Consider the following 16,021-nt stretch of genomic DNA (forward strand, 5'->3'; position numbering starts at 1 on the left):
TGTCTTGTGTGCTCCCTGAGGCATCTGGTGGGCCACTGTGAGATAAAGGGACTAGATGGACCTTTGGCCAGATCCAGTGGGACTCTTCTTATGTTCTCTCCTGGGCTGTCTGGTTTCCTGGTGGCCCATCATATGCAGCACATGCTCTGTAGGCAGCAGCACATGGACTGAGTTGGCAGGCAACAGGACTGAGCTCTTAGTAGAGCCTCCTTCCTGGTGTACACTCCAGTTGTGCCTCTGTCATTGTTCTTTTAAACAGCCTCCCTGCACACTGAAGAGATTTGACCCTTTTTACTTTCCCTTTCAGCTTCTTTCTAACTAGACTTATCATTTTTGAGAAGTCCGCCTTTTGGAAATCAAGAGTCATTGTGACAGAGTGGCTTGCCACCCCACCTTCCCCCAATGAAAGTTGAAATGGATTGCAGCATTATCACTGTATCCCAACAGTTCTGTAACATTTACATCCCTCAGCAGGTCATGGGTACCACACAATATCAAATCCAGAGCAGCCCGCCCTCTGGTTCACTCCATGACTAGCTCCAGAGCACAGACATTTAGCATATTAAGAAATCCAGTCTCTCTTTTGTGACCACATCAGGGCCCATGAGAGGGGACTAAAGGGGGTAATTTGTACCCGGGCCCAGGGTCAAAAGGGGGGCCCAGGAACCAAAGGAGGGGGCCCAGAAATTTCCTGGGATCTTATGTTTTACCATCTCACCTGAACTTGAGTGGGATGCTGGGCAGCTGCTGCCTCAAGCCATATCTCCTGGGCTGAGGAATGTGTACATGACACTCCTTAACACAGTGTCAAATTTAAGAGGAAACTGGCCTGCTGCTGTAGCACTTGTGGATCCACTTACCATGAAGGAGTGTATAGGAGATCAGGGACACAGCTGCAGGGCTACAGCTGCAGCAGAAATTGGTTTTGGTCCACACAGGACACTTCCCATTCTCATGTGAGCCTAAATATGATGCTAATTTTCTGCAATGATTTTCTATATTTAAACACATTTTAGAGAGACTTAGGAGTGCATTTGGTTTTCCATATTACTGTATCTAGCTACCAACTCTGTGTAGGCGGGTAGACATGGGCTTCGCATTGGGAAGCCCAGTAGATCTGGGCTCCAAAAACTTTTCTGGCTTTTCCCCTTCTCTGTTTTGCCCCCTCCCCACCCCTGTTCTGCCCACCCTTCTCACCTCCCTCCCCTGCTCTGTTTCATTCCCCTCCCCATCCATTTGGAAAAGGACCGAAAAGAAACTTTTTACCCCTTGCTAAAATTCCCCTCAGAGGCCCTGAACCACAGCATGAACTGGTCCAGTCAACATGAGGATAATTAAAGTCTTCCATTATCACCATGCTGTGTCTCATGGATACCTCCCTGATTTGTTTCCTCATCTTAAGTTCCCTTTAAGATTACTGATGGGGGGGGTGACATCAACTGCATGCCTCAACTCTCCACGTTAAAGACAATTTTCAAATAAGAATACTGTTAAACAAGTGCAACATCTTGAGTGACTGCAGTTTGGGATCCCTGTCAATGGAACTAGTATCCTGTGCACACTTTCCTGGCAGTAGGCCCCATTGAATACAATGGGACACACCTCTAAGAAGACCCGAATAGGACTGGGCTGTGAGAGTAGTCGCAATTAGGGGTATGCATTCATTTTAGAACAAATGGAACTGAAAATGAATAGTATGAGCCTATTTGGTATGGGTTCTGTGCATTCCAACATGATTCTGGTGGTGAACAGATGATTACAAATTGGATTTGTTTTTGGAATCCAATTTGTTTACAGGTTTCTTAAAGCATAAAATAATCTTTTACTTGCTTCCTCCCACTGCCTGCTTTGGCAGCTGCAGGAGCTCCAATTATATTCAGCCTGGTGGGGTGCCAGGCTGAGCTCCTAAAACTGTCCTAGGATGCAACACTGTCCTGGGCAGTGTGGTTAAAAAAATGATCACCAATATGAAAAAGTGAGTAGGCCAGTGAAGAGTTTGCCACTTTTTCATGGGAGCAGCCATATACTGCTCTGAGATGCTGCTGCTTGCTGGGACATAGATATTCAAGATGGCACCTGACAGGAGATGAATGCACACTGGAACTCCTGCCACCATCAAGACAGCTTATTCTTCTTCTTTAGCATTTGTCCTGTGTGATGGCGGGGTCTGCCATTTTGGATCGGAGTAGCCATTTCTCTCTGTCATGGGCTTGGTCCAGGTGTCAGCGAATGATTTCCATTTTGCCGTGCAGTGGGTCAAACCAGCACTGCTTCGGTCAGCCCTTCAGTCAGTTGCTGTTGACCTCCAACTGAAGGCCCTTCTGTGCCTGTGTATCACCACCAACATGCAGTACATGGCCATACCATTGAAACCGGGCTTCTCTCAACTTGTCGGCGATTGGAGCAATGCCGTAACGTTGCCGGATGTTATCGTTGCGGACGTGGTCAAAACAAGTGATACCACTGATCCAACGCAGCATCTTCGTCTCCATGACACCTAGGTGAGGTTCGACTTCTCTTTTTGCTGGCCAGCATCCAGCTCCATAGAGTGCAACTGGCCGGATGACCACGTGGTAGATTTTTGACGTGAGATGGTCGCTGATCTTCTTGTCGCAAAGGACACCAGACATTGTGCGCCAATTGGAGGGTCCCAATTAATTCTCAGTAGTTGCTGCCTTGATGGATGCCACCATCAAGAGTCTACCATCAAGGCAGCAACTACTGAGAATTAATTGGAAGCCTCCAGTTGGGTCCAAAAGCAAAACTAGCTGAGCTGTAATTAATGGAAAATGAACAGAACAAAATGATTTTTTTCATGTTCATTCTAGTAGTGATGACAACACCAATAACAATAAAAAGTAGTTGTAATAGTAATACGATGTGATGCTTATTTAATCACATGGGCCTCAATATGCAGATTAGCTGTAGTCCTGTCATATTGCCATCTGGCTAGGTTTAAAATGACCCACAGCCCAATCCTGAGCTGCCTGGAGCTGCGGGACCTGGCGGCTCCACAAAGGGCTCCCGCCGAATCCAGAGCCTCCTGAGCTACTGCAGGAGGCTCCTTGGGAGAAGGGGACGTTCATCATTTATGGCAATAAGAATGTATGAATCCCTTGTCTTGCCCAAAGTGTTTCAAAATGGATAGCACTAGTTTAGGGCATACTCTGGTTTAGAGGATCCTGCAGCCCATTGCGCAGAGTTGCTTCTGCTAGCTCTTGTTCCCTGGTGGTTGGCAGGGACCACTGCCACCATGGCTAAAGATACCTATGTCTTTTCCATTGATGACTCCCATGCTCCCACCTTATACTAGAATGCTGAGTTTGGAGGATTTGAAGAGTGTGGAAGTTCCCAGAAGCAGCATCTGTCAGGGTGGTGGGATTCATCCATGCATCTTCAAAGCTGTGATAACCATAAGTAAAACTGTTTGAAGAGATTAACTTTACTGGGCCATGATAGGGACTCTCTCCTAAGAAGGAGCTAGATATCATTTCCTGCCTGTCATTGAGGCTTCTGGATGACCTATACGAAATCTATGTATGACCAATGGCAGAGTATTTCTGAGCTGTTGTTTTCTCTTTGTCCCAGACCTTCTCAGACCCTTAGGATCTGAGTTGTTCTTTCACCAGCTCTCTTCTCCAAACTCTCCCTTCAAATGCAGTGCTCAGTCTGAGGGCAGCTACTGCAATCTGACCTGCCCTGAGCGGGGTATGGGAGAGTATCAAGAGAGCTTGGGGCTCCCCCCCCCCAGATCTCTCACATAGCCTTTCTTTGTTTCTGAACAATATTGCCCCCCCCCCCCGCAGTCAGATTGGAAGAGACAAGAGACTTAGCCTCGGCACACAACCCGACAGGCTGCACTCCTTCCACCAAGCAGGCTGTCATCTCTGGTGTGCCTTGGAGAACAAGCTGCCTCAAAAATAAACCAGAGCAGCTAACATACCCGGAGCTTGTTACAAATGTGTTAAAATCTAATGGTGAGCACGTGCTTCACGCTCCCGTGAGCTCAGTGTGTTCGAAAGAGAGAGACTGAAATGGGAGGCAGGAAGAGCCAGCTGGAGAAGGAGAGACAGGAGGCCGCAGTAAGAGTGGCAGTCTATTAAAAAAAAAATAACATCACATTCATCATCAGTGTTCAAGAGAGAAGAAGCAGAAACTCCAAATAACAGAATCAAGGGCTGACTCTGGTAACTTTAGGAAAAAGTGGCTAGCCCTTTGCTGGATCGTATTTTGCCAGATTAAGGACCAGAGAATTATGGGAAATATGGGGGTGTACAAAAAGACTCTCGCTTCTTACCCAATCCTGCCTGCCCACTCACACATCAAAAGAGGCCCTACTCTCTGTCCCACCACTGTCAGAATAAGCCCTTCTCCACTGCCATGCCCAGATTGTAGACCCCTCTGGTCCAGGAGGCCTACCTGCCCTCCTCTCTGTTGGTCCTCAGATGCCTCATGAAAACTATGCACATTATCTTGGTGTGTCTTTGGTACATTTGATGATTGCATTTTTCATTTTTGCTCTGGTTAGTTTTTACCTGCTGGCTTTGAAATATTTTGATTCATGTGTTGCAAAGTTGAAAAATCTTTGTTACGTGAGCCACCTTGGGAGTCCTATTGACTGGGCAGAAAGGCAGAATAGAAAATAAAAACAGATATTAAAATAAGTAAAAGTTTACCCCAGAACACACACCCTGAAGAGAGGACACAACACATGTATTTTGCAGGGAGCCTCCATTCATGAGAATCTCAATAACCTGTTTTTCAAGCCTTATCTTATGACAAGAGCCCCTCTATAGGTAGATCAATGAAGGGTGCAGAGAGACTCCCAACCAAACAAAACCTTTGCTGTGACCCCTTTTTTCCTGAAGTGAGACATCCTTTCCCCAAGCCATTGAGTCCTACTTCTCCTTCAAAGGTCAATCTCTAAAATTCCTCCTGGGACCTATTTCATGGAATAGGGCTGGGATCAGTTGTGCCCGGTCCTCATTGGTGATCATGCTGTCTGTATTGACGTTGGGTGGTAATATACTGGGTAGACTAAGGGACGGCATTTGCTATATGGCAGGCAGCCCAGTCTTAAACTTCCCTAGCACCCAGGGCTACAGTGATGCCAAAATGAGGCCGCTGTATCCTATGGGGTAGAGAACCAGCACCAGGTCTCCTCAGGCTAAGGCAACAATTGTTCCCTTAACCCTTATAGCACCCAGGTGGCCCCAATGGGTCTCCTCGAATTTGTGCCAGCTATTGAGCTGGTGCAGAACCTGTGTTGGGTTCCCTGACTTGGGAAGAGGGACAGGATATAGTGGCAGCCCTGCCCTGTTTTGCCCTGCCCTGTTTTGCCCCTTCTCGCCCTCCCCTTGCCCCCAAAAGCCCTGCTGCCAGCCAGCGGCCATCCTTACTGCCGAAAGTTCTCAGTGACCATCTTTGGGTGCTGAGACCCAGCACCAAGTGACGCAGGGCTCAGCACTGGTGACACATCAGTACCGCTGGCGCAAATGTGCCTTACAACACTTTTGGCGACAGCCGGGTCAGCAGTGCCAGTGGAGCAGTGGCGCCCTCTGTCACCCACTTGAAGATGTGAGCCATATTACTTGTGTCACTGAGGCTGCAATCCTAACCACACTTTCCTGAGCGTAAGCCCCATTGAACAAAATGGGACTTACTTCTGAGTAGACCTGGTTAGGATTGTGCCCATAGGCTGCAATCCTATACACACTTTCCTGGAAGTAAGCACAGTGCAACCCAATGGGGCTTACTTCTGAGTAGACATGCATAGGATTGTGCTGTGAAAGTGACAGTTGAAGAACATGCAATGCAGTGCTGACAGATGTTTGGCGCCAACCTTTATGGCTGCTGAAATTTGCAAGAAAGAAGAAACCGTTGCAGATTTCCAGAGAGTCTCTTCACCTCAGGTACAGATTTCTTGCACACGCATCTATTTGAGAGGAAGAAGTGCCTTCCCGGACCCTGAGGTGAAATGCTACAATATTAATTTTCTGAGGTTCTCAATAAGCTATTGAAGATTAATTTTAGGAAAAGCTGGGGAATGTGATGGATTGGAGCATAAGCCTGCTTAAATATGCAATATTAAAAATTGATTGTTATCTCTCCTTGTCATACACTCAGCCTCCAGTCACTGGGACAATGTTTGAGCCTGCAGAGCGGTGAGGAAAACACTCACTAAACCTCACACCTGCAACTAATGTTTGCATGACTGTGGCCCAGTCCTTAGCAACTCCCTAGCACCGATGTAGCTGCAATGCAGCCCCGAGTTAAAGGAACAAATGTTCTCTTACTTTGAGGAGGCCTCCATGACTGCCCTCCCACCACAGGATGCAGCGCATGCCCCTTTGGCATGGTTGCATCAGTTCTAGTTGGACAGGATTGGGCCCCAAGTGACTTACGACACCATCCTATTGTGTCTCTGCTCTGGGACCGCGAGTGCTCCACCAGCATAGTCAATCGCTAATGTGCTATAAAGCACGTTGCAATAGTGCAGAAGTTAGCAGTGCCGGTGGGAAGGCCTGAGCTGTCCCACCAGTGCCAGTGAGGGCCTCCACACACACCAGTGCAAGTAAACTCTGTGCTGAGCAGCGGAGGGTGGCTGCTCCCCAGGGTGGGATGAATGAATCTGATCCTGGGAGGGGAGCAGGATTGGTGGTGCTGGCATGCACCATATCCTATGCCCCTTCCTGGGTCAGGGTATAGATCCACATGGACCAATACACATGGACTTGCACCAGCAATTTAGCAGGTGCAGGTCTAAGTAGACCCATTGCCACAGCTCAGGTTATCACCTTACAATTGTCCCCTTTCCTCGAGAAGACAAAATCCCCTCCCCGACAGGATACATCGTAAGCCGTGCTAACCACACTACATCAGCATGGTATTGGGCTGCCCAATCAGCATTGTGAGTTGGCATGTTGCAGGACAATATTGTGAAGAACCGAAGACTTGAATCTGGAGATAAATAATCATGCGCATTTATCTGCATGACTGGAAGATGTTCCTCTAATTATCCTACAGCCTCCTGCATTATGGGAAGGGAGCTCAGTCGGCCTTTAAAATGGTACTGCTGGGAAGAGTTAATCATCACATTTCGTGTCTTCTTAACATTCTTGTTGAACAGTACTTGTACCTTACAGAGTTAGTTCAGTACATTGTTTTCTTCCATTTGGCTGCCAGCAAGGAAGCAATTAGGGTCAGTCTGCATGACCAGGCTGGTATGTTGAGCAAGCGGGTTTAATGAAGGAATGTTAAGTTGGCATGTGAAAAAATAGTTGTTGATAGAAGCTCACAATTTGGTCAGGTGGGCTTTTTTTTGCTTTTGGCCTTCATGGAGCTCTTGTATGCTCTCCATCAAAATATCTCTCAATCAATTTACAAATTATGCTAAAATCCTCTTCTCTGCAATAACAGTGGTTGGAGGGATGAGCTCAGAGGGTGATTCAGTTACACCTGAGGTATTCAATCTGTGTGTCCTGCCTCCCTAGTGAGGCGTGGCTAGCCTCCAGGGGCGTTGCCAGGCATCTTGGGGAGAGAGGTGGCCGGCAGCTGCTCTGCTGCTGAGCTCTGGTCTGCTGCACGTACTGCCTGCTGACTTGCTGCTTTTCTGCAGCTGTGAACGAAGTGGGTGGGGCAGTGTGTGAGGCTGGGAGGGTGTGTGAAACATGGTGAGGGGAGGTAAAAGAGAAGCCTGGCTGGGCAGGCAGAGGTGCCGCATCTCATCATGGAGCTCTCTCCATGTGCAACCTTGCCCCAAGGACTACATTTCCCAGTGTGCCCCTCGCCCTGGGCATCCTGGGATTGGTCAAGGCTGCAGGAGAGAAGAGTGTGGAGGTGCTGCATCTCATCAGCACAGGGCGCGCTCCTGACAGGCTTCAGAGCCCAGCCTGCTGTTAGTGTCCAAATGCCCCAGCCTGCATTCCTCCATCTTGCCTGGGGGGAACAGGGGTGGCATATGCATGTTGGGTATATGTGTGTGAGCAGCCCCCATCTACTTTGGGGTGAGTTGTAATCTTGCTGGGTGTGGCTGCAATCCTTTCCACACTTTCCTGGAAGTAAGCCCCATTGACTCAAATGGGGCTTAGTTCTGAGAAGACCTACATAGGCTTGGGGTCTGTGTCAGCTTAACCCAGGAACTTCACCTTTCTCTTCCTCCCCCTTCAAAAAAGAAAAAAAGCCACTCTTGATGGCTTTGTCTCCAAAAATTGATTAAAAATAAAAATCCCCATTCCTTTTTAGCCATTCCCCTTTTTCCTCCTGCTTCCTTTTTTTTTTTGGGGGGGGGGGTACTCTGTTGGCTGCTATTGTAAGACAAAAGGCACAATCCTAGCTAGGTCTACTCAGAAGTAAGTCCTATTGTGTTCAATGGGACTTACTCCCAGGAAAATGGGGTTAGGATTGCAGTCAAACAGTCTCTAGGTCTCAGTTTGCATCAGTTTGCAATTAGCAGATACACACAAAACAAAGTCTTCTTCTCCCCCAGCAAATTCATCACTTCCCCCCTCCCTTTCCAAAACCCTCCAGGTGTGCTGCTAACAAACTCAGGGCACAATCTTAACCAGGTCTACTCAGAAGTAAGTCCTATTTTTTTCATTGGGGCTTACTCTCAGGTAAGTGTGGTTAGGATTGCAGCCTCAGAGTGCTGACAGCCTTGTTTCTAGTGCAGTGGTATTCAAACTGGGGAGTCACGACACCCCTGTCTATGGGTCCTGGCCTCTGCCCTCTTAAGGGGCAGGAGCAGCCAGGAGAATGGGGAAGGCAGCAGAGGGGCTGCAGAGGCTTGGGTACACTTGCCCAAGCCTCCTGCAGCCTCTCGGGGGTGTGGGGAGCCCTGCGCAACCTTCGGCAGGGCTCCCCAGGTCAGGAAAAGTGAAAGCGGACCCATCGCACCCGCTCCGCAAAACCAGAAGTGGAGCATGATCGCTCCGCTTTCCCTTCTGATGGGGCTGCAGGGACTGGGGTGCACCCTCCGGTCCTTGTAGCAGCCGTCCCTGTGTGTGACGGGAAAAGGTCAGGGAAAGGGAGAGTGGGGCAATTGCGCTCCGCTTCCGCTTTTGCAGTCCCTGCAGCACCCTGAGCGACGCGATCCTTCCCCCTGCGCCTGCTGCCTCCCTTCGCCCCCACAAAGACTTACTGCAGGTTTCAAACTCCCAGAGAGTTTGAAAACTGCAGTTCTAGTGTATAATTATAACACCTTCATCCCCATTTTGGGGGTAACTGAGATGAGGTGTTGTAATGGGGAGCTATGGCCAATGGCTACAAGGATCTGGGGAGGCGTGAGCTGGAAAAGTTCGAGAACCACTGAGTTACACCATCAGCTACACAATTACAAGCGGAATATGTGTGGTCTATTCAACAGACATTTTCTAAAGCCCTAGGTCAGTGGTTCTCACACATTTAGCACCAGGACCCACTTTTTAAAATGAAAATCTGTCAGGACCCACTGGAAGTGATGAGATGACCAGAAGTGACATCATCAAGTAGGAAATTTTAAACAATCCTAGGCTGCAATCCTACCCACACTGACCCAGGAGTAAGTCCCATTTACTACCATGGTTAAAAGCATATACAGAGTAGCTTGTTAAAAGTACAGGTCTGTAACATTTCCCCGAATGCAGTCACATACCATGGTGGCATCAAGACTTAGATTAAAAATAAAATATTGAAACGAATGGGAACCCACCTGAAATTGGCTCGTGACCCACCTAGTGGGACCCGACCCACCGTTGGAGAAACACTGATTGCTTGAGCTGGCTCTGAGGGACCGCGTCACCAGGGCCAGCCCCTGGTGACGCAGGCCTACTTGAGAGCAGGGAAGCTGAGTGAGTAATACCTGGATCCAGCCCCCAGGCAGGGGGTTTCCTTAGGAGCAGGGCCTGAGATCACATGGCCGGAAGGGGTGGGACTGGCTGAGCTGGCTGTTCCTGGGGCTTGGGCTCTATGAGGGTGGTCAGGTAGAGCTCAGGTGAACTCATTACCTTCCCTCTACTGGAACCTTGTCTTGAAGGGCAAGAGTGGACCCAAACCCTTGTCAAGCCCCACGGAAGGGGACTGAGGGAGAGTGGAACCACCTGGGGGCCCTTGGAGACTTCACCGCTCCTGTGCAGTGGGGGCAGCCAGGAGCGCTAGTCCAGCAAACAGGCAACCTGGGCTGGGGCACCATCAATGCAACTTGACAGCCATCTGGGGGGCGGGCTTCCAAGTTGCTCTGTAAGCAGGGCAGCAATGCTGACGTTCTTGCTAAAAACCCCAACTCCCTACCTGGCTCTGCTTGCACTGTGGTTCAGGCTGCTTGGTCTAGCCTTGATCCTGGGACTTGCCTATGGACTATGGTCTTACCTGTGGATTGTGGACTTGCCTATAGTTAGTGGACTTCTGAATTCCCTACCTGTTGGGTTTGTAGCTTGACCGTGAGCAATGCACAAGTCCCTGTGAAGGAACTGGGACCTAATGAATGTCAAGCATTTGACCTGAATAAACAGGCTTTATCAAGAGAGCCATTGGTCCCTGTGGTTACTACTGAAGTGGGGTAAGTGGAGCGTATTGTGAGTTAATGCTGGATCACCAGTAGACCCCTGAGGAGAAGTGGGATCCTGCCATGGACATACAGATAGTCAGACTGGCAAGCTGTCAGGTTCAAGGAGCTCTTACATATTCTCCATTAAGTATAGCTACTACTGCATTACCCTGTGGCATCATAGGGAAAGTGTATGTGTGGACTGCACCGGGTGACACACTCAAGGGGTATGTGTGACACCAATGCTGGCCAAAATGGTAAAAATCTTGGTATTTTTTGAATAATACCATCATTTTATATATCATTTACTGGGTAACTTAGTACATAGTACAATGAAACAAATTGCATTGAATTATCTATATGCTATCAAACCTTGTAGCCAAATAACCAGAAAAGGAAGACACAACTGCCTTATGTAACAAAAAATGGATTTCCTTTACTCAAAGCTGACCAATGAGACTGATTGTTCTGAGAGCTAATGAAGTGTTATTATGACACAGAAGGGAATCAATAAGGTGTTAGTATGAGTCGGCTCCCATTTCCATGTATCGGAGCTAGTATTAGAGTTATTATTCAGTTGTATGAGTTTTATCAAGTTGGCCACTATTTTTGTTGGTTACTCATTTGTTGGGTGACCTGTAGATATAGTGAAGGAAGGTTGGTTTATGGGGTGACACCAACCCTAATGATGCCACTGCATTTAGGCTGTGAGTATGTATTGTAATTTATTCTGTATGGTCTGGTATGGGAGGAGGTCCATCATGGGGGTGACAAAATGAGCTCTCATATTGGGTGATGCAAACCCTGGTGATGCCTTTGGTTATTTCCATTCATCATGGTGGGGCTAGGGTAAGCTCAGCTAAAAGGACCAGCTCAGCAACAATGCTTGGAGGACTGAAAACCTGGACACGGGCCACCAACTTGTTCCATGCTTCTCTCAGGAGCTCTGGGCCAGATTGGAGCTGTTAAGAAGTGTGACAGGATATTGTGTCAGTATCTAATCCCCTGAGCCAAGCAGGACTTTTTAAGACGTTCAGTACCTAAGAATCTGTTTTTGTTCATAAATAGCTGTTCCATGTTATGGTGGTCTTTTTGTTGTGGTTCTCAGCTGCAAGATATTGCCAGCCAAAAAGTGTTCCCACCATGCCGAGCCTGATAGTTTCCACCAACACTGGGATGTACTCAGTAGCCAATACTTTTTTTTTTAAACCTGCTTGGAGTAGTGTTACTTTATACATAAAGAAAGCACTTACTGTGCTACATTCATCTTCTCCAATGTCTCTGATTCAGATGCCTGAAAGAACATTATAAGCTTTAATGAATTAAGCCTTGTGAGTCTCTTTGGAGCTGGGTCAGGATCATTATTCCCATGTTAGAAGGACAGGGAGGGGGGAGAAAGGGAAGGAAATGACACATCCAAAGCCACTCAGGCACAGTCAGTCAGAGGTGAGCCCCTTTGGTGACAAGCCTCTGCGCACACTTGAAGCTCTCTGAGCATTATCTGAATTGGATGGTTAAATAGGGGGTATGCAGTTTCTCTTGATAAATATTAGGTGACTCGTGCGTGGTCACATGAAGCCACAGCAATCATGGCCATCTGAGAAAATAAAATTCAACATTGAATTTTAAAGAAAATGTACAAATATATATAATTTAAAGAAAATGTACTAAAATATATATTTTAGTACATTTTCTTTAAAATTCAGTGTTGAATTTTAACATTTATTTTAGTATATATTTTTCCATGTAAGGAAAATGCCTGTTTCTATATCACCAAACATTTGCATTGTTTTTACAGATTGTCTGACAGCACAATCCTAGGCGTGTCTACTCAGAAGTAAGCTCAACAAATTCAGTGGGGTTTATGTTCATGTAAGTGTGTATAGGATTGCAGTGTTATGCCCCAATCCTATCCCTCAACAGTCTACACGATACAGTGAACCTGATGGAGTGTGTGCTGCATTCTGTGGTGGGGGGCAACTAGATGGCCTCCTTGTACCTCTGCTGCCCATGATGTGAATGAAGACATTCGCATTGGATGGCAGCCCACCATCTCCCTCCAGCAGCGGTATCACTAGGGGGGGGTGTAGACTGCACTGGATGATGTGCACTGGTATGGGGGGGTGACACCACTACAAGCCACAATTTCTTAAACCTTGATATTTTTGAATAATATCATCATCATGTTATATATCATTTGGTGTGTAATTTCATGTGGAATCAAAGAAACAAACTTCATTGAAATATATCTATTCTATCAAAAGTTACAGCCAAAAAACCACCAGGGATGGGGCAGTGGTGCATCATGCTGCATGGGAGCAGGTCCATCATGGAAGGGATGCTCTGGCCTCCCACATTGGGAGATGCAGACTCTAGTGACGCCACTACCCTCCAGTCGCCTGCTGATGACAACGTTTGTCTCCTTGCCTGCTCCTTTGTCTGCGAGGGCTTTTAATCAATCCAGGAAGTGTGGACTGTATGTGGTCCACATTTCCTGCTCTGTTTAAAGAGTCAGCATGGAGGAAGGTGCAAGATTGCTGCATTCTGATCCTTAGAGCACAGCATTCCTGTTCTGCCTTCTCACCTTGCTTATTCCAACTACATGTTGGAGTTGTGTGCATGGGTTTTTTGGTGGGGTGGTGACAGCATAGAGGGGGGCACTATTCAGCTGCACCAGGCAATTCTATAGCTGCCCCTGGGGCAAACCACCAACATAGATGTGCAATGCTGGCATTCAGAATTTTTTATGTGGCGTGGGTGATAAGCCCTGAATACCTTTCGCATGAAGGTGAATGGCCTTTGTGTGGTGCCATCACCATGTGGCAATTCTTCTAGCAGTCTCTCGTATGGAGGTAGTAATATGGGAACTGCCCTGAGACAACAGTAGAGACCTTTTAAAAACAAAATCAGATTGACTGTACCTGGTTGAAAAGAGTAAGCACTCCCTCAGTGAGCCCTGGGGGGAGAAAGACTGAAGGGAATCTGGCATTTCTCTCTGGTTCTTATCAGACATAAAATGATTTCCTATTAGTGAGCAGATTCTGCTTTCACACAAACTCTGTGACTTTGGACTTGACTCAGTCCCTGGTTTATCTCTCTAAGCACAAGATAAGGCTCACGTTATTACACGGGGAATATTGTATTCCCAGTTGGTTGTTACACTTCCCTCATGAACTGAACTCTTGCCACTATCTGTCTTCTTTTTAATGTACAGACTTAGCAGTGGAACAAAACATTGTTCACAACGAAGGCTCTATGAACTGTGGAGCAGAGTGTGATCTGCAAAACTCCCATCTCCTAAAAATAGATGACTGTGACCATCTGTGTGCACAAAGGCCAAACGGAAGAGAGGGCAGCCACAGGGAGGCCATGATCAAAATTTGGAACAGAGATATGGTCGAAGAACTAGAACCACACACCATCTGGGCAACAAAGAATTCAAAGCAGGGCTTGGGATATTGCTGCGCAATTTTGCCAGGTTGTATTTTGAAATCAAAGCCATCACCTTGTTGTTGAGCAGGATGCATCACAAGTCCTGATCAGGATTGAGGCCGATTATCCCAAAGCCTTCTCGGGACTAGTTAGTGCTATGTCTTTGATGCAGAACAGACTGGGACTTTCCACTCTCCAGGACTGACTGAGGTGGCCACTTCAGACTGCAGAGAGCTAGTGGGCAAGTTCCTCCACCCCTCCTCTTCCTCCTTTTGGAAAGTAGATACCACACTGCCTGCAGAACACTGGGGGACAATGTACTGTCCAGGAGGTAAATGATTCAGAGGCCACCTATATCAGTTCTTTACTCTTGTCCTCTGTGACCTATGCTGTGCAGGTTCCTTCCTTCCTTCCTTCCTCTCTCCCCCCCTCTTTCTCTGTCCTGTCTCCCAACATGCAGGAGCTCCTTCCTTGAGCTCTGCCGGCCACATTGAGTCCTCTATGCCATGAACTGTCAGATACCCATACAAAGGGGGTAGTGCTATCAACTGCAGGTCCTGTGCTATCACACAGATATTTATGCTTCCTTAAACTGTAAGTAACAGGTTTTTCTTTGAAACCTTTTTTTCTACCTCTGGTCCTGTTATATTGTTTGCAGTACACTAGCAGGGGTTGCGGGGGGAGCAATCAGAAAAAGGATATTCCACTGTGTGACTCTTCCTGATTTACCTCCCCAACCCTTTTCCCAACACCTCATGCCCCTGGATTTGAAAAGGAAGAGGAGACTGGAGCAGAAGAATGACACTCCAGCTCAGTACTCTCCTCTTCTTTCCTCCACATGCTGTCTTTTTCACCAATCCCATCTTCCTTTTTGAACCCAGGGAGCAGCAGCAACAGAAGATGTTCTATTTGGGTAAGAGGCGGGTGGCATTTGGTGTGCCATCTCGCCTGCAGAGTGGTTTTAAGCCAGCCTTGCCACCCATCATGCTAAATTGTCTCCAGAGGGAGTAAAGATAAAAGTAATCAACAGAGATATGTCAGGCTTACTGAACTGAGTCATGAGTCGAGTCTCTGGCCCCCTCACTTGAGTTGACTCACTTGAGTTGAGTCATAATGGGTGACTGTTGCGACTCGTCCTGACCCAGTGTAGAGTCATTTTTTCCACTGTTGTCTGAGTTATGACTTGTCAGGCATGACAAAAAAGTAAGCTCTCTCTCTCTCTCTCTCTCTCTCTCTCTCTCTCTCTCTCTCGTCTTTATGAGCTGAGTTCCCATCCCTGGAAATCAACCATCTTTGGGAGCAGTGAGACCAGCAGAAAGATGCATCAAGAGAGATTCAAAGTTTGACAAAACGCAAGAGGGAGGAAATCAATTCGTGTGGCTGTTGGGATTAGGAGTTTCTAACTTTTGCCCCACCCTGAACGAAAACCTTTTAATGCCCCAGCCTGTTAGTGGTGCTGGTCCAGTTATTCCAGATCTGCCTCTTTCAGGCACTTAGCCAATGCTCTTCTTTGTCTTGATTGTTATTTTCCCACTATAGTTTGCATAAAAAAGTTCTGTTGACATCCTGACTACTTAGTAACTCCTGCAGAGAGACAAAGAATGAAAGTACTCTTCCCTTCCACAGTTTTTTTTCTTTCTGATCCATCATCATTAGCAAAGATAAACGTCAGGGCCTAAGTCATTAGGCGGCTGTTCCTAGATAAATAATTCTTTTCATATTTAATTTACAAGTGGTTATAGAACCTCTTTGGGGTGTGCTGGGTTAATTAAGAGCGGAATTAGATGGAGATGCAGCTCCCCACGGAGATGCAATTAAAATATTCTGGCATAAAAAAAAATAAAAATTCCATAATTTTCAAATAAACACTGTTTGCTGCCTGAGCAGGCGAATGACGACCAAACGATTGCTAAATCAGGGCATCCCTAAGTGTCTTGGTCAAGATTCATAGACCATTCAAGTGCACCATTAATGCCTGTCCCAGCAGCCTAGCTGAGTTTCTAGTTGCAAGAGATTAACAGAGAATTTGGCAGTTTGTGCAGAATTCCTGTGGAAAACACAGTTGAA

General features: G+C 47.1%; 1 pseudogene; it reads right to left on the minus strand.

Annotated features, from left to right (window-relative positions):
• Positions 1-2,138: 2,138 nt before the first annotated feature.
• Positions 2,139-16,021, minus strand: part of LOC136653978 (uncharacterized) — an 80,701-nt pseudogene continuing 66,818 nt past the window's right edge.

Source organism: Tiliqua scincoides, chromosome 1 (assembly GCF_035046505.1).
Source record: "Tiliqua scincoides isolate rTilSci1 chromosome 1, rTilSci1.hap2, whole genome shotgun sequence".
NCBI classification, from domain to species: Eukaryota; Metazoa; Chordata; class Lepidosauria; order Squamata; family Scincidae; genus Tiliqua; species Tiliqua scincoides.